Below are 18,785 nucleotides of genomic sequence, written 5' to 3'. Positions count from 1 at the left end.
GAGACTGTGGGCTACCTAACTACCCTCTCTCTGCCTCAGTTTCCTCATCTGTAGCACCTATCCCTTAGGGGTGCTGTAAGGAATAAACAAGTTAATTCATGTAAAGCACTTAGAAGAAAAAAGAAACAAAAAAACACCACCAAAGTACTCAATAACCATTAGCTGCTCCATTAATAACATTATTAACACTAGTGCTAATCCAACACACACAGACTTGCTTTCCTGGGTTACACCTCCCTCTTCCCCAAGACTCAATCTCAGGGACTCCCTGTGAAACTTCCCCCACAACTCAGGTGGACTTGTGTGTTCCTCCCCCTGCATCCCATCTCATCTTGACATTAACTGTCCTCTAGGCTGAAGGTACGGACCAAATATTGTCAACCTCCAATTTCTAGTGATCTGACAGTCACTTGTCACTCAATAAATAATTTCTGAATAAATGAAAAAAATATATCTTTTCCCAAAATTACTTGAGGACATACCTTGACAGTCCTTGACTACAATACCTGCTACTTGGGCAAGTGTTTAAATACTTGATAAAAATCAGCAAATGCTGGCACCCGACAGTTCACCCTGTAGGTACACACCACTATGCATGTGAGTGTCAGGCCCTTCCATCACATTCTCTTCCCTGGCTTTCTGTGATGTACAGAGAGAATGGGCTCTGAATGCCAAGGCCATATGTATTCTCTGTATTTTTCATTTTCAAATTTACAAAATGGGGGTGATACCTGCATTGTTACCAATCCTGATAGAATGAGATGAAATCAATTACACAATACAGGGGAAGATCTCTGAGGAGCTCCAAAAAACAGAAGCACCCATTATTTTTGATACCAAAAGAGTCCAAATGTTAGCGTTTCAAACTGATGAGTAGTTTACTAATTATCAGGAGAGCACTACCCATGAAAGTCTATTTAACCTATTCCTATCTTGACAGTATAAAAGAAGGAATGTGAGTTCTCCTAGACAGAAGATGTATAGAAAATGTTTGATGAGAAATTTTTTGCAACATCATATATTCCATGCAAGGAATAAGCATGCTTTCTAAAGGCCTCTAATGACAACTATGCTTATCTACCTGCCCTGTTCCTCTTCCCTTCCACTCAGCATGGAGACAGGAGAACTGAGTTCTCATTCCACAAGAGAAAACACATCTTTCTCACCAATGAACGAAATTGTTGATACAGGACAACTTATATCACCCTTTATAAAGGTAAAAAGCAGTGAACTTGAAAGACCTAAGACCAACGTTGATTAGTAACCTGGATGCATGCTTTACTTATGGTATGAATATACCATATGGTATGAGCAACATTTTTCTTTTATGCTGCTTTCGTCAAATGCAAGTTATAAATGGTTACAAAAAGATGAAAGCTGCCACAAATGGTTTACACAGCCTGACAAGGCTGGAAGGCTGAATATGATGGAATAATTCTATAACTGGAGCAAGGCTTTGTTGAGACACGAAAACACTATAAATACAGTGTTAAGAAAACACTATAAATATTCAGAGAGATAACTGCAATAGATACTAAGATACTACCTCAGCAACTTTTCTCAAATACTTTAAAGTATATCAAAACAGTTATTTCCAAAATATTTTCTTGTGGAATATCAAGCACAGTAGTTAAGAATCCCACCTGAAAACCCTGCAGGGTCCAACCTGTCTATGTGTCTCATCCTCATCTTCCATCACCGTCCTGCATTCTTTGTTCTCTCTATGTTCAACAGAAAGGAACCCTTTCAGTTCTTAAGCTATGTTCTCTCTGCCTGGAATTCTCTCTCTCCCTCCCATTCCGTTTTGCCTTGTTAACTCATTCTTCTTTTTTTTTTCTTAACTCACTCTCATCCTTCAGATCTCAACTCAAATGTCACCTTGTAGGAAAAAACTTCCTGATCACCCTTCCCAGACTTGGGCAGATCTTACTATAGAGCAATTACACAGTTTGTAAGGACACACTTATTTGCAGAACATTAAGATTTTCTTCCCCCACTAAATCTATAAGATCAGAAGGTACCTCTGTTTTTTCCCCAACATCTACCATATACCTAGCACATAAAAAGAATACTGTCATTACGTATGGAACGAATGTTTATTAAAAATGTATAAATCCTTTTATCTTCCAACTCAGACTAATTTTCCTCACAAAATCACTTAGCAAATGTGATTTTACAACCTGACGGGCACAGAATAGAGCGTGGACTTTAGAATATACCTCTACAAGCCTGAGAACCTGAGAAAGTTAAACTGGCTAACCTCCTTCTGCTCCCTTGCTTAAGTGAGATAACATCTACTTCCTAGTATTGTCAAGGGGATTCCATGGAAGGTGATACCTGGAAGAAAGCAGCTGTGGAATGACAGGAGATGATAAGTGGAAATGATTTCTCAACTTCCCCTTCTCCGCTCCTCCCCCGCAAATTTAAGAAGGAGAAGCAGCAAAATAATTCTGTAATGGGCACCCACAAGGCCTTCTGCGCTCCGCGGTTCCACTCCCTCCCCTCCCTGCTGCAAAAGGGAGCCCTTGGGTTTGCAGGACACTCCCCTCTCCCAGGCGGAGGGAGACAGACGGGCTGAGTGACGGGAATGCCAACCAGGGGTTGCCTGTAGTAGGAAAGAGAAGTTCCCCAGTCTGTCGGTGGGCACGCTGGCCTCAGTGCCTGGTTCAGGGGGCTTGTTCAGAGTAAAGCTTGGTTTTGGGGAGAGACACTCGGTCCTCCTGGATGTGAATGGGGAGGCACACAGCCAGTGTCTGCTGGTAGCTTTCTAACACCCAGGTAAACAGACAAAGGCGGGGCTTAGAGAACTTCAGGGACAGAAGCAGAGCCCTGATCAAACTAAACCTAAATCTCATTCTCAGTCAACTTTTCATTGCAGGGACAAATAACTGTCCTTTTACTGTTTAAGCCAGCACGAAATAGTTTTGTTTTTTACAACTGAAATCATCCTATTTTGTACACAGGTGTATTAAACTACAAACATTTAAATTAAAAATAGATATACAGCCTTGACTTAATTTCATGATTTTTGCCTAATTATTTTAGAGAACATACTAGTGACTTATTTAGGCTTTTAAGTAATAGTCACAAATTTTATTGACCTTGTGGCCTAAAAACAATTGTAGTAGGGGCCGGCCGAGTGGCTCAATTGGTTAAGAGCTCGCTCAAGAGTTTGAGCTCTGAGCAACAGCAGTTCGAGTCCAGCCCGAGCTGAGCAGCCGCTTAGCTGCCAACAGGTAGCAGGATGGCTCAGCTAAAAAAAGCAAACAAACAAACAAACAATTGTAGTAAATTAGATATCACACAACAAAAATTGCAAGTTCACAGTTCTTATTATCTTGTTTGCCAAAGATAAGGTAATTTTCTTTAAGATATATAACACTTTTCTGTCTTGTGGTTCAATGATTTTTTAGTCCTTTATAAGCATTTGACTTATTATTTTGTTTCATTACTATATATACGTAAAGTTGGATTTGGAAAGCCATAGTCCTATCCACAGCTTTACTTGTTTCTTTTTGGACTACAGCCTTCTGGGAGATCAGCAACTAAATGGGAGTGGTAATCCTTTTAGACTGTAGAATAGTATTTCTAAGCGCTTACTAAAATCAATTAGCCTTTCGCTCTTCAGTACGCTTTTGAAAAATGAGTCATTCTCACAAGGTTAATGTGAAAAAGTATAATTATTTGAAAACAAGGGTACTGTACTTAAATCTGACATATTTTGACCACAAAGTTAATTGATTACTAGATATTCAATTAGCAAATGGAATTCATCCTTAGGCCAGTGAATATGTAACTAAAAGATAGCCTCAAAGCAACAAATGTGTAACACACAGATAAAAGGCGGCAGCCTAACAAAACAGTGATAATTACACTACAGTTCTGAACATACGTCTCAACTGAACACTGACGTGTGGATCTCTCCTGTGGAAACAGCAGGCTTCGTCAAAGTAGGTTCTCCTGACTCAGAATCCAATGAAACAGAGCTACAGAAGATTGAATGAACTGATGAGACACATTTAATCGTAGGAATGTGCATAGGTGTTGCTGTTTTAATATTCTGTTTTGTAACAGATAAATGAGGAAGACGCTCATCTAATTTTTTCCTTTTAAGTTATAACTAATTTCCAATTTTGTAGATACTGCTTTTATACACTAAAATGAAACATGTTAAAAGAGCATCTAATTCTCACTGATCCTCCCAGAATTCAGAGACTTCTAAGGAGTGTCCTTACTTTTCATGGTCATATGATTATTTTCACAGGTTCAATAAGAACTGGGCCTTTCTTTTATTAATGGACATATCAATTGTGTAATCAAAACTATCCCTAGAATATCTTATTAATAAATGATTTTCATTTAATCAAGAATGACAAGCAACTACTGAGAGACAAAGGATTGACTTTACAGGTGGAACAAATGGCTACAGATCTCTCCCAGGGAAACTGGTCTCGTACCTGGCCGACAGGTTCCCAGAGAGGAAGAAAGGATGAGAAAGGTCACTTTCTGGTTGGCAGGAACCTTAGCAAATGTTGGGAACCTCAACCTGACAAATTCACCCAATTACATAGGTACCAAAGGTGAAATCTGTTGGAGAGAGTTGCTTGGTGGTGTTCTTCTAGCCTGAGAGAGGCAAATCACGGAGGCTTTTAAAAGTCCAATCCAAGATTTCTTATGAAAATTTCTGGATTAAAGTTAATTCTATCGCCTCAATAGCTCATGGTTCTCAATCTGCAAACTCAGAGATACTTCAATGGCCAACTAACACTCTCACTGCAGCTTTTTCTGATGAAGAATTACCTCTGGAGATTACTAATAATCATAGGAAGAAGACAGTTAAGGAAAAACTGTCAAGAACTTGAAAATCGGCAAAAAAGATTCTAGATGTTTTCCACTGGAACATCGAGCATTGTGTAGTGGACTCTGCACTGATTATCTGATGTGGAACGGGTTTCTGATTGCCTCAGCTATTTTTCTACTCTGTAGGGATAAAAGCTAAAGTTGTAAAAAGCTTGATCGCAATGCAAATGATTCCTGTTTTCTTCATGGCATTACAAATGAGTTTTCTTTTTTCTGGAGAAGAATATATATCTCAGTAAGTCAAATGTCTGTACCTTCAATCCTCCTATGAACCGCCTTTTTAGTAGCAAACATAATTGGAGAAGCTCTGGGATTGATCAATGAATGCTTCCTTATTTCAGATTAACTTGGGTCTTAAACGGCTGTCAACTTTATAAATACAGTAGACTTTGCTTAAAATACTTTTGGTTTGTGGAAAAGGCAGAGGTAACTAAAAGGTTTATGAATAGGGATTGATTAAATAAGTGTACCTATTTACAAAGATGCTGCAGCTACTAAAAGGGATATAAATCTATAATCTAAGGACGCTGTGACCCCATTTTTGTTAAACATTTGGATTCAGAAGTATTTATTAAAATATGAATTTGTAGTTATACAGGACTTTTCTGGGGAAGAAGGGTATAAGGGTATGCTTTCTGGGGAGAAGGTTTCTTGGATCATTGATTATTGTTATTGCTAATGAGGTTTGCTCTTCTTTTCTATTTTTTCTGGAATACACTTGATCAAGTATATGTATAGGAGAAAAGTGCTCAGATTAATTTTAAAATTATATTCCACAATTCAAATAAGAGCTGATTCATTAGTAACATGCGGGGAACTCCTGTTTATCTCCTAGCTAGATCCTACGTATCCTTTGGGAATTAGTTTCATTTTTACTTTCTCAAGTCCTGCCTCTCGGCTTCCACCACACTCTGTCCAACCGGACTCATCAAGATTAAGTCTCCCCACAAAACACTTTCATATGGTCCTATGCTCCCCCTCCTAAAACTTTTCAGTTATAATGTGGGTGAATATCAGATAAATGAGACTTTATCCCACTAGATCTGATTTCTCTATCTTATTCACTGTGGTGTCCGAGATGCTCAGTACACGTGCATATTGTCTCCTATGAAAGAGGTGCTCAAAATAAATATATAGCTGCCTTGCCTAATCCATTGAATGGCTCTTAAAATACAGTAGAATGAGAAATATTTTATGTCTTCTCAAAGACAAACAACCCAATCCAGTTAACTTAAGTCTGTTTATAAGTTTGATTTTAGAGGAGATCAACAATACTTGCCTTTCACTCATGGAACACTTTTTACATATGTAATATTTTAAAAGATATAATTTGGCCTATAATGTGTCTGCATGAAACAAATCATTGTAATGTAATTTTACTGTACTGTATAATGTCATGAAATGAGAACAAAGGAGTCACATGGCCCTGTGTTTATACATTACGCCAGAAGGTTCAAGTACATTCATCTATAATTTAACATACTCAAAACCATGAAAATATTACACTTGATATCTGCAACAATGATTATAAAATCTGAGCAAATAGCAAAGGGCACTTGACGTTCTTGAAATTTCGATATTTGCAGGCCACGCAAATATGTTTAAATAAATTACAGGATATTCTGTTTGGATGTACTCTGTTTGGCTCTCAAGAAGCCAAACAAATGTATGCTGGAATTCTATTACAGCACTACCACACTAGAAAAGCAAACATCCATCAGCTTATACAAATGTTCTTCCAGTCACTACAAACCCTTTGTTCGTGATGAATTTCTATTATAGTAATACATTACAGTGTTATTAACGATATTGAGGCTCTAGGATATAGATTTGTCCTGCACTTGGTTCTGCATATATAATCTTGTTATGCTTTGGATTTGGGGTGGGCATAAATACCCCACTGTCTCAGCTCTCCTTTCTAGGCAACGCATGTTAAAGAGTAAGTCCGTGTCTTAATATCCTGGACTTTGGAACTACAGATTCACTGAAGAAAACGGAAAGCCTTCCGAACCCACAGAAAGTCATTTCTGTTTCTAAAAATAGATAAACCTCTTAACTCCAAATAAGTCAATGAAGAAATTTCTCAGGGTCCGGAATGCAGAGGACAGGGGGAGGGGGGCGTGTATGAACGCATGTTAACTGTCTCTTTTCAGTCAACTTGAGATAGAAAATGTATACTAGCTTCCTGGGGACATTTACAATTTGGTTGAGAATTATACATTTCTAAGGACATGAAAAAGGAAAGAAAGTCAGTTTTATAGAATTTTATATAATAGTAAGTACATTAGTAACAAATTGACTTGTTTAAAATGGTTATGTGACTTCCAGCCAGCGGTTCACTTACATGCTGCCCTGTTATCATGTGGGACAGACCACATATGATTATCATCATTTTCATCATCCCGTGACAGCCCAAAGCAAATAAAGAACTGAATACTCTACTTTCACACCATCCCAAAGGTCTTTTCTTCTCCTTTCCCCTTTTTCTTTCTTAAGAGGGCCAGTGAAAAGAAAAATGATGAAAATGAGACTGGAAATGATAATAGACATTAGATTCTAGCACAGATGTTGAAAAGTGCCTCTTTTTAGGTATTACAGATTGTAAGGTTGAGAGTCAATAATTGATGAGCCATTTTCTAAATTTTTTAACAACCATGATTTCTGTCCCTGGATATAGTTTAATTAAAACCTAAACATAAATACTACTATTGCAGCTTAATAAAATCTTTCAAAAATTGACTTATTATAAAATATGAATATTAAATAAAAGTCAATCAGGGGATCATTTAAAAGCTTTTAAAAACTACTTCAAGAATTTTTTAATATACAGATTTTGTTAAGCAAAAGGAAAATTAGTTTCATTCCTACAGTAGTTACAAAAAAAAAATCTGTGGAGTCAAAACTATTGTATGTCATTTGCATTTTTCATTTAAAAAAGCAATCTTTACTACTCTGTTTTCAAAGCCAAATTACTCAACATAATGTTTCCAAAACAGTCCATTCATTAGCTTTCATGCAAATATTAGTCTGCATGTCAACTATTTCTATTCAGAATTTCTTTTATCAAGTTTAGCAAGTCTGTACAAAACACTGTTTCTATTTATAGTAAACAGAAAACCAGTTTTAACAATTGGAGGTACTATGCACTAATTTCTACAGATAAGTACTATCATGCTGTGTGTTTGTTAACATTCTCTCCCATAGTGTATGTAGTTCATTTCTCCAGATTCTAATTCCAACTTTTCTTAGGGGCAAGCACTAAGTTATTGTCAATTTATTGCATTGTATGTCCACTGAGAATAATGAGTCAGAAACCAATATTCTTATGCTTATATGCTAATCCTTTGGGAAATTTAATGATAATAAAGATCACAGTCCTTTAGCTGAACATCCAGTGTTTTGAAATTCAGGAATTTTCAAAGCTTAGAAATGTAGCAGACTGCACATTTTACACCTTAACATCGCAAGCAGTAATATATCTGCTGGGAGATGCATGAACGTTTCTAATGCTTCCATTATAAATAATCTTATGTCAATTCAGATCAGTTTGCCTCTAAATATGGGCCAAATTTACAAAATAGTTTCAATTTTTCAGAGCTTTTTAGATTTAGAAATTCTAGACGAGTTGTATAAAGTCTATATATTTCAACTTTTAATATCTGAAAGTATGGCTTATCAGGCCATGTTCTGTAATTAAGCAAATATATAACTAATTATAATAAATTCATACATAAATGCCTAAGCACTGGGTCCTACACTTTATGCTTTCCCAATGACTGTATTCAAAAAAAGTAATTAAACTATCAGAGGGGGATAATGAACATTTCCCATCATAGTAAGATCAGGATAAAAATATCTACACAATTGAAAGAACAAAAAGCTGTCTAGACATCCTTTATTCAGGGGTTCAACAAGCACATCTTTGTTCTTTAGCATATAAATAACTATTATGAACTCTATCAGACTTCCCAGATTTACAGGAGCCAGATCTGTACAGAAAAATGCACAATGCTACGAATTTCCCATTTTACATCTTCATTTGGTTCAAGTTCAACAGAGGAACATGTTCATTCTTTTGGACAGAAAAGCAAAAGAGAAGTCAATTGAAAAAAAAATTCAGAATGGAGGGACTTTTATTTTGACTTCACTTCTCTAAAGGCCAACCAAAGAATAAAAGGCTTTGGAAATGGAAAAACAAATAATGAACATAATCAATGTGATCTTGATTTCACAGAGTGTCAGAATGAAGAAGAAGAAGTCAGTGATCACCCGAGGTACACCCTACCCTCATTTTACAGATAAAGAAACATGAATTTATAGGGACTTGTTCAGTTCCATGTGGAATCGGAAGTACAGCTACGTTTCCTGACATCTCCCTCTAAGCCATGGATGGGCCTCTTGTAATTCTGCACACTGAGCTTTGCTGTGGCTAAAAACTTCTGACTACATCGCAACAAGATCTAATCTTTCCTCCTCCACACATTTCTGAACAGACAGTCAGCAGATTAAGGCAAACTCTACCAGGTACCCTTTCCCTCACAACTTAATACTCGTGTCTTCTAATGAATACGCCTAAGCGTGTGCAGTTATTTCTTCATCTATGATATTTCACCTTTGATTATTATTAACAAAAGAACTTCTTCATATTCTGCCAAGTACAAAGTTGTTTTCAAAAGAAATCATGATTTTTGGCACTGAATAAATATTTCATCAGCGAAAGTACTGGTTAATAATCAGCAGAAACTCACTTCTGTCACATCAACTTCTTACAAGAAATAAAAATAGGCTTGACATTTATAAAATTACATAGACGGACAAAGAAAAAATGGATAAAACTAAGACCAAACAAAATCCAGTTAAAATTCTTCTACAATCTGTACTGATGGCTAGCTCTAAGTCTTACAGTTTTTAAAAAATCTATTTCATTTTTTTTTTAAGATTTTTATTGGGGAATTGGGGGAAGGGGAACAGACAACTTGCTGTCCTTTTGTTCTTCAGTCTAGTTGTGGAGGACGTTGCTTCACTGGCTCAAGTTGGCACCATCATTGTGCTCTTCCTGGGTGAGGCAGATCAGTCGCCAGCTTCTGGACAGCTGCTCACGGCGGCTGCTGGCTGCTCATGCTGACTGCTCATGCTGACTGCTGGCTACACACGGTAGCCCATGGCAACCCACTGCAGCAGGGGCTGCAGCCTACGCGGTTGCTGGTGACTCACAGCAGCCCCGTTCCAGGTTGAGCTGTTGTTCAGCATCTTAGCTGTAGAGGGCNGGTATTAGTACAGGCTATTTCAACTACACTCCACCAACCTGAACTAATCAACCACAGAAGGCAAGAACAACACAATAGGTCATGTAAGATGTCACAGCTACTTGACTTTTAGAATTCAGAGAAAATGGGAGGGGGATTCAGGGAATTGAATATTCTCTCAAGTATGTCAGTTCTGTACTCTGAGATGAATCACTGAATTGGTGGACACAAGCCACAATTAGCTTAATGCTTCTTAAACAGCTGCCCAGTGTTCATATTCCAATAAATCAGTTATCAAGGGATGACTGCATTATAATGGTTAACGCTACCTCTAAAAAAAAAAAAAATCTTAAGCATCTCCTGCACCCAGTGGTGTTTAAATGGCATGTTTTCTGAAAGATGCACTCCCTGCTGCCACCTCCTAACAGAAACTATACTAAATGAGACAGATTTTTCTTTAGAGTAGGGACACTGCTATTGGAATGTGTCTTACTGATAAAAGTGTACTGGCATCTTAAGTTGCTTAACCATAGAGCTGGGAGGATTATGGGTGGAGCTAGGCAGCTTGCTAACTCTCTGGTCTTGACTTGCTGTTGAAATTTGTGGTAACATCCAGGGAAGGGATGAGAATAAAGGGGAAGCTATGTTGGGCTCTTTTCGCTCACAGGTGGCCAGCTGAGATACCAGCCAGTGAGTGCACTTATATGCACTCCATGGTGGCTCTGTTTCTTTTTTCTTTTCCCAAATAAACCGTTCTTTTGGTGGATTTACCTGGAGAATTATTTTGGCCAGTTGACATTAAGTAGGGATATTAAAAGACTAGAAGGGTTTTATCCCACTTCAAATGTATTTCATACATAACCTCTGTGGAAGGTGAAAAAAACAATTTTTCTACCTCATGGGAATCACTTAATTAGATCATCAGATTGCTTTTCCACCCACAAGTAGCAGAAGACACAGGAGAAGAGGTGTTAGAGCAAGGCAACAGGGCTGCCATGTACAGCTGTGCAAACTGTGCACTGCACAAAGGCTCCAGACTGAGGCTCCCAAGAGAGCTGTTATCTAGTGTGCACTCCTGCTGGGTAAGACTTGTACCCTACCATGGTTTGGCCAGGAGGAAGGTATGGCATTTTGTCATTCTCAGAGATTTATGTCAAAAAGATATGGTGAGTAGAAGGAAAAGAGGAAAAATGATTTCAAGACTATTTCACAGAAGTGCAGATCTCTGTGGTGTCAGGAGTTGGATGGTGTTGAGATAGGGCANCAGCATCTTAGCTGTAGAGGGCAGTGTCACTGGCCCTCATATGTGGGATCTGAACCGGGGCCCTCTGGCGTCCCAAGCCAGCTCTTAACCAACGTGCCACTAGGCCGGCCCAAATCTATTTCAATTTTAAAAGAGGAAAAGCACCCAGGTGTTTTGCCCTAATTTAGTAGCAGACAAGCCAAAACACTTCCTAATACCTTAGTTCATACATTTCCATTTGAGTTTGATTTAAGATAGCATTTAAAATGTGTACTGGACTATATAGTTGCATTCTTAAATGCATCTAGCTCCTTTCATCTCCCATGTCACATTCTGAAATAAATTCTGTTCAGACAATGGGACATTTAATAAAAGGTAGGAAATGTTTCAAGGCCAGACTTCATAGTCCTAATGTCTACTTTTTTTTTTCCTTTTGAAAGCAATGAGTGTCTTCATGTTTAAAGTTGCAAGGTGACAAGAAGGATACTGAAGCTGTCATCATTGCCAAGAGGAGTCCAAATGTATCAGTAAGAAAAGGAAGGGAAAACATTGCAGATAAACTATCTGGAAGGGATTGATGTAAGTTGCCTGCAGGAGATATTCATACCTACCTGAAAAGGAATCATTCAAAAAGAGTTAGCTTTCTGAACTGCAAAGAGAAATAAAATTTACTCCCACGACACTCAGAGAATTAGAGTCATAAAAAAAGGCCATTCAGTTGGGCCTCTCGTTTTAAAGGTAAGGAAATTAAGGCCCAGAGAGGTCTATTAATTTGCCCTTGGCTACACAGCACTCGGTCCAGAACCTAGGTCTCCCTTGGTACAGATGCCTTTCATTAAATTTTATCATTTTCACAATTATTTCACTGAATTTGTACAGCACATTTATTAACATTTATATGTAGCAGAACACTAGCTTTTGTTCCAATTCAGAGATCAATCGATACACCAATCATGAAATGTATCTTAACAGCCAAGTGTGAAGAAAACATTATTTTTCCTTTGTATGTTGTTTCCTTAGCAAAGCAATTTATGTGACTGGACACATGCCTGATTCTATTTGGCATCAGTTCTGCAAATCGGTATTAGTTCACTAACAAAAGAAAGTTCCTATAATGAGGTGACTCTGTTGAAAGCTATTTTTTTACTTAGTTCACAGTTGCCAAAGCAAAGAGAGCAAAAATTTGACTAGTTTTATTTTTTTTAATGAATGGGATTTTCACTTTAGAAGAGGAGCAATTTTCAACAACTGCACATTTATATGTGTACCATAAGACTGGGCCACAAATTTGCCACATACCTTAGTGTTTTTATGAGAAAAAACGTTTCACTCTTTAGTCAGTTTGAGTAACAATGCGCTATTGGTTACCTTTTTCCACATCAATGAAGATCTTTGATTTGTTTCATCACATTACTAAATATTTTTCAAAGTTAAAATACAGGTATCTCCAATATGAAAGTATATGGAAACACTATAAAACATTTTATTTGAAATTTCATTTTGAGTGATGTCAAAATCATACTTTATAAGGCCGGCCGAGTGGCGCACTGGTTAGGAGATGGCTTGGGACTCCAGCTCTGAGCAGCAGGGCCCTGGTTCAGATCCCACATGAGGGCCAGTGACGCTGTGCCCTCTACAGCTAAGATGGTGAACAATAGCTCGACCTGGAGCTGGGCTGGCAATGGAATAGGCTGCAGTGGGGCTGGTTGGCAGCGGGCGTAGGCTTTCGTGAGCTGCCTTGAGCCACCATGAGCAGCTGTCCAATGGCCGGTGAGCAACTGCCTCACCCGGAAAGAGCACAATGATAATACCAACATGGGTCAGTAAGGCGACATCCTCCACAGCTGGACTGAGGAGCAAGGGGACAGCAACTTGTCTGTTCCCCTTCCCTGATTCCCCAGTGTTGTTTCCCTCCCCCAATTCCCCAATTTAAAAAAAAATCATACTTTATAAATTATGCAACATTTTAAACTTTGCTGGAAAAGCTATTAACTCAAAAATATTTAACTTCCTTAATATTAATACATGTTAGATATTAAAATGTTAGTTTTACTTTCTCTTAGAAGTATTTCTATATCATGCATTCTCGGGAAAGAAAAGGCAGCTAGTTCGGGGAGAGGAATAACTGCAAGTCTCATATGGGTGTTCCCCACTCCCCAACCCCCCCCCAAAAAAAAAGAAGAAGAAGAAAAAAGAAAAATCAAGTCTGTGCAGTTCTGTAATAACTGAAGAAGTTGTAAGGCCTTAATTTTTAATGTGATTCCTATGAAAACAAGGGTCCAACATAAAAACGGTTTAATAAATAGCAAAGGTGAAGCTGAGCTAACCATCAATTAAATTGCACTCAGAATATCAGAGAGAGAAGAGAAGGAGAATGATGTCAACTTTAAAAGATCGTGTGTAAATATCAAAACGACAAAAAATTTCTAGGAACTCAAAATGTTAAGACCAACAGAATCATTTTTCCCATTATTGATGAGTTGATTAACAAATCATTGAATATTCAGGTCATTCTTTTAAGTCAGCCTAATAGCAAGAGCATCCATTCATCACCTATACCCACTCGGATATCTAAAAATTGCGAATATCAATTAAGCCTCTTCAGTGGGTTTTGTCATTTACTAGAGGAAACAAGATAATGGCTTAGAAACATTCATTAGAATTGAAAGGAAAATTAAGCCTTAAGTTACTTCCACCTGGAAAAATGACACAGAACTAACGGATGTTGACAATGTTCACCTCTGCCCAGCTCCGGTCCTAAGACCTTTCTTAAATACTCACCATCTCAAACCATTCCAACAATAATAAACATGACTCTGAGGAAGCAATTCAAAGTGATTATCCCATTAGGACTAAAAATACTACAAAACAAAAGAGCACATGAGAGGTTTACATAAGTGTGACAAATAGGAAGCCTGAGAGAGAAATGTCATAGTTGGAACTCAACATTCATTTAACCAAGTATAGAGTGAATGACTACTGAAGACCTGCTCTGTGCCACCACAGCTGAATTAAAATAGACAGAGCCCCTGAACCCAGGAAGTTTCCAGTCCATCAAAGGAAAACACAATGAAAATATCTCTCACATGAATCAAAATTACAGTCATGACAAATGCTATAAAAGAAGAAGCCTACACCATAAATTGGAGCATAAAACAGGCACAGGACTTGCCAGGGGTACCGGGAAGGAAATTTCCCCAGAGAAAGTGGTGGCTGGGCAGAAATCTGTACACGAGTGGAAGAAAAGGAGGAGGAGTTTAAACACATCACCCCCATTCTTTAAACTGCTCATTTTTTTAGACTTATAGCTTCCAACTTCAATGTGGAACCCATACCCCCTCATGGGCAGAGATTGTATTTTTTTTCCCTCTATGTACCTATCGTACCTCGAGTTCTCCTGGCACAGTGCAAAGTGCAAATCATAATAGACCTTCACACATATTGTTGAAAAGAACTGAAAGCAAGCCTACAAGTAATGTAGATTACCAGAAGTATTACTTTTTAAAAATGTAGTCCACATCTACTGTTGCCAAAGTTGGATCAAAGCACTTGACACAGTAACCACACAAAGAACATGAAAAGAGGGCTACAGCTTGAATCAGTCAAGTGTTCATCTTTTTCCAGAAGAAGCCAACCCTGGTGGGAAGCCGGAGCAGTAGACACCGGGGCTGGACAAACTCCAGCAGAAGGGAGTTATTTGGCACTTGACAGTAAGGGCTGACTCACAACGTGTCCAAATGTGCCTACAGCTCTTTGTACAAGGAATTAGCTCAAATGTTCATTACAAAGCGGCGAGGTGCTCATAAACATACCATAGCCCTGCTGATAAGAAGCTAAGGATAAAATACCGAAACTATTATCAAGGGACTGCCCTGTCACAAAACACGACCACAAAGAAAGTGCCTGTGCTTTTCTTACAAACTTCAAAGGCCCAGAGAAATCTCGGATGGTTTTGATTTATGACTATAAATATCATCCTTACCATACGGCATAGGATTACCTTGTCCTTAAATGGCAGAGTCGTTTCTAATGACACGCTCTTTTGGTTATTTCCACAAAAAAGAAATAATCTAGGAAACAGAGGATGTATTATTCTAAAATGTAAATTCCCTCCCCCCATGCATCTCCACCCTCCCCCTCCAAATAAAGCAGTCTTGCCAAGCAGGAGGGCCTGGATTTCGCCCTCTGTGAAAGGTCTACAGCCTGGGGACCGAGGTGGTCCATGGTGACACGCCATGAGCAGGGCCTCTTGCACTGAGCGTGACCAGCCTGCAGAACCCTAGGTGGTCCCACCCTTCTGAGAGAGCATTCCGCAGCCAGCAAGCCTCCCTGAGACCAATGTGCGAGACGGCTCCCTTGTGGGTTTTCCCAACTGTGCGAAGGAAGCTTTCTCCATCATCACTGTACCCAGGCCAACTTTATTAAATGGAGCTTTGTTTCCAGGGGATTTTTAAATTGAGACATCATTGGCCATCTACGATGTGCTTTACAGTGGTGAGTGATACTAATCGATGTGGTTAAATGTGAGAAAACCCCTATCAGACGGTGAAATCAAATCTGAGGCACTCATATCAGTAAAAACTTACTTATAAAATGGGAAGAGAAATAAAGTGTGAGAAGAACTAATGAAACAGTGTGCACATACTTCCTTCATTTACAAGCACTTAATTATGTTAATTATTTAACAAAACACCATAAATTACTACCGTACAGTTGAGGGAAGAGAGCCTCTCTCAAGTTTAAAACCACCCCCCACAAAGTCACAGTCCTACTAAGGGAAAAAGCAAAGCTTCAAACCCAGATCTGTCTGACACACAGCTAAGTAAGAGAACTTTAAAAAAATAACAGAAAGAAAGAAGCTGGGAGGGGGACAACTTGAAGCAATACGGCAGAGCTGTGGAAAAACATATACAACAAACTGTCAGCTTTCTAAAAAGAGGCATGGAAATACCATAGGAGTAGGCGGCACAGCCATAAACATCTCAGGCTTTAAGGGGTGCGTCTACAGGCAGGATTTAGAGGAAATCTGGCATATATGCACAGAATTAGAAAAACTATCTAAGCAGTATTGCTTACAAACTGATAAAGCCAACATGAGCAGTGCCATTTTGAAATACAAACACCAACAGAAAAGAACATACTGATTGTATTTTCAAAAGACTGGCTTAAGACCCAACAGATCTTTTACTGGTATCACAGCTTAACTAAACTGTAAACATTTGCTTTAGCACCAGTGTTGTAAACTGTGTAAACAACTGAAAATGTCTGCCATGAAAAAAACAATCAGCAATTTGATAAATTATCCTTTAATTTATATTAGGTAGCCCACTAATTTTGCTTTAAGAGCCATTATTAGCAGCTGACACATGAAACTATGTTTGAATTTCACAGATAGGCCCTGAATGAATGTGTGTTCACATCAGGGAGCAAGAGTTGGCCAACACTTTCCCAAATTAACCGGATGACTCAAATATAAGATTTTTATTTGGAACTATGTATAAGCATCTTGTTATTAAAGTGTAAGTAGGTAAACAGCTCACAAACTTTTTTTTTTTTTAACTTCAGACATTAGTCAGTATTTACCTCTGGCTAATACCCACATACACAAACATTATGTAAAATGGTTTTTGAAAAACAACTAAATTCATTTAACAGGTATGAAACTACTTCTCCAACCAAAGAAGTTCAGCTATTTTAACTACCATTTAAATAACGAAAATATACACAACCAGGGCCAGCCGAGTGGCGCATTGGTTAAGAGCTGGCTTGAGACGCCAGCTCTGAACAGCAGGACCCTGGTTCGAATCCCACATGAGGGCCAGTGACACTGCCCTCTACAGCTAAGATGGTGAACAACAGCTCGACCTGGAGCTGGGCTGCCGTGAGAGGCCACCCAGTGGCCGGCAATGATCTGGGCGATCTACCTCACCCAGTAAGAGCGCAATGATAATATCAACATGGGCCAGTGAAGCAACGTCCTCTACAACTAGACTGAAGAACAAAAAAGGACAGCAACTTGTCTGTTCCCCTTCCCCCGATTCCCCAGCGCTGTTCTCCTCCCCCAATTCCCCAATAAAATCTTTTAAAAAAAGAAAATATACACAACCAAACTTTTAATATGTATTGTTTTTACCAAAAAATTTTAAAATAACATAACTAATACTTTCCATGAATAAAAGAATAAATTATAGACAGATGGGTAGAAGAGGGAAGAATCATTTAACATTTCATCATATATCATGAGCAGTCATTTCTGATGGACACAAATGTGATCCTTATTCATGTACACATCAATTTGTCAATACAAATTCATGTAGCTGCAAATTCACTTCTGAACCAATTAACTTCTGTTTTTCGTGAACGATAATCAAAGTGAATTTTTTCCTTTGATGTGCTGGCACATATACTGTGTCAATTAAAAGAAAATAACGTGACACATTTGATTAGTTATAATTTATTTTAAATGAATCTACTGAAAAGTTAGCAATTTACATGCTTAATAAGGTAGGTAAAAGTAAAGAATCAATTTTCACACATACAATGTAATTTCACCAAGCTTTATATTTGTTTGTTCATTCCAAAAGCAGAAAGATAAGGCGTGTAATCTGAAGAGGCAATCATATTCTCAAGAATTTCTCCAGTGTTCCTGAAGAATCTTTACAGGCATGTCATTGCACAGATGGGTGTTGCCCCAAAGAGAGTAATTTCTTCTGGAGGATTTCAAATCCTCTACTTAAAATTTAAAAAAGAAACTAAATTTCTCATAAATAAATTTTAGAAAAAATTTCAGTGTTTCTAGGACTTAAACTTTGAGAAAAAAACTATTTAATAGTCTCCTTTCCTTCTTCTTAAAAGAAGATTTTTTTTTTTTAAATCTAAGAAAGAATAGAAATAAACTTGTTTGGGGCAATCTGAACACATGCCTCCCTGATGTGTATTTTTTCTTATGTTTCCTTTATTTTTCTAATTCACTTTTCTTTTATTATTTTCCTTCTTCAAAAACTTATTCTTACCTCTAATTGTAGGATTATCATCACCTACTAAGGGTAAAGGTACTACCTGCCATGGATAAATCATCAATTCAATGGATTACACTATCATTACACTATCATAGAGCTTTAAAGGTCTTCCAAACTTTTCATATTATAGGTAGGAGTGAAGTGAACAAGAAAGTAAAGAAATGTTAAGAGATTTATTTGATGTCATATAATAAGAAAGTGATAGAATAAGCACAAGAATCTGGCATTCAGGCAAACCCAAACTACCTAAATGAAATTAAATAGTAATCAACCAGGAAAACAACCTCTTCTTTCAGAAAAGAAAAGCCCCTGACCTTTCATATCCTAACACTTAATCACATTAATATTATAATCATTATTATCATCACCAAAGTCTTGAGAAAGCAACTATTTGATATAGAAAGTGAGAGAGAACAG

General features: G+C 37.9%; 1 protein-coding gene and 1 long non-coding RNA gene across 3 annotated transcripts in view; one reads left to right on the top strand and one right to left on the bottom strand.

The window, feature by feature from the left end:
• Positions 1-18,785, bottom strand: part of PARP8 (poly(ADP-ribose) polymerase family member 8) — a 176,421-nt gene that overhangs the window by 87,805 nt on the left and 69,831 nt on the right. The window lies entirely within an intron of this gene.
• Positions 4,950-17,149, top strand: LOC109382147 (uncharacterized). 2 transcript variants are annotated; one of them, XR_002123887.1, is made up of 3 exons: positions 4,950-5,095; positions 11,790-11,876; positions 17,005-17,149. It is a non-coding gene; the product is annotated as an uncharacterized LOC109382147 (long non-coding RNA). The 2 variants fall into 2 exon arrangements; XR_002123886.1 differs by lacking the exon at positions 4,950-5,095 and adding an exon at positions 9,176-9,384.

Source organism: Hipposideros armiger, unplaced genomic scaffold, assembly GCF_001890085.2.
Source record: "Hipposideros armiger isolate ML-2016 unplaced genomic scaffold, ASM189008v1 scaffold_60, whole genome shotgun sequence".
Lineage (NCBI taxonomy): Eukaryota > Metazoa > Chordata > Mammalia > Chiroptera > Hipposideridae > Hipposideros > Hipposideros armiger.
The sequence above is the reverse complement of the archived record's forward strand: the minus strand, read 5'-3'. Positions and strand labels throughout refer to the sequence as shown.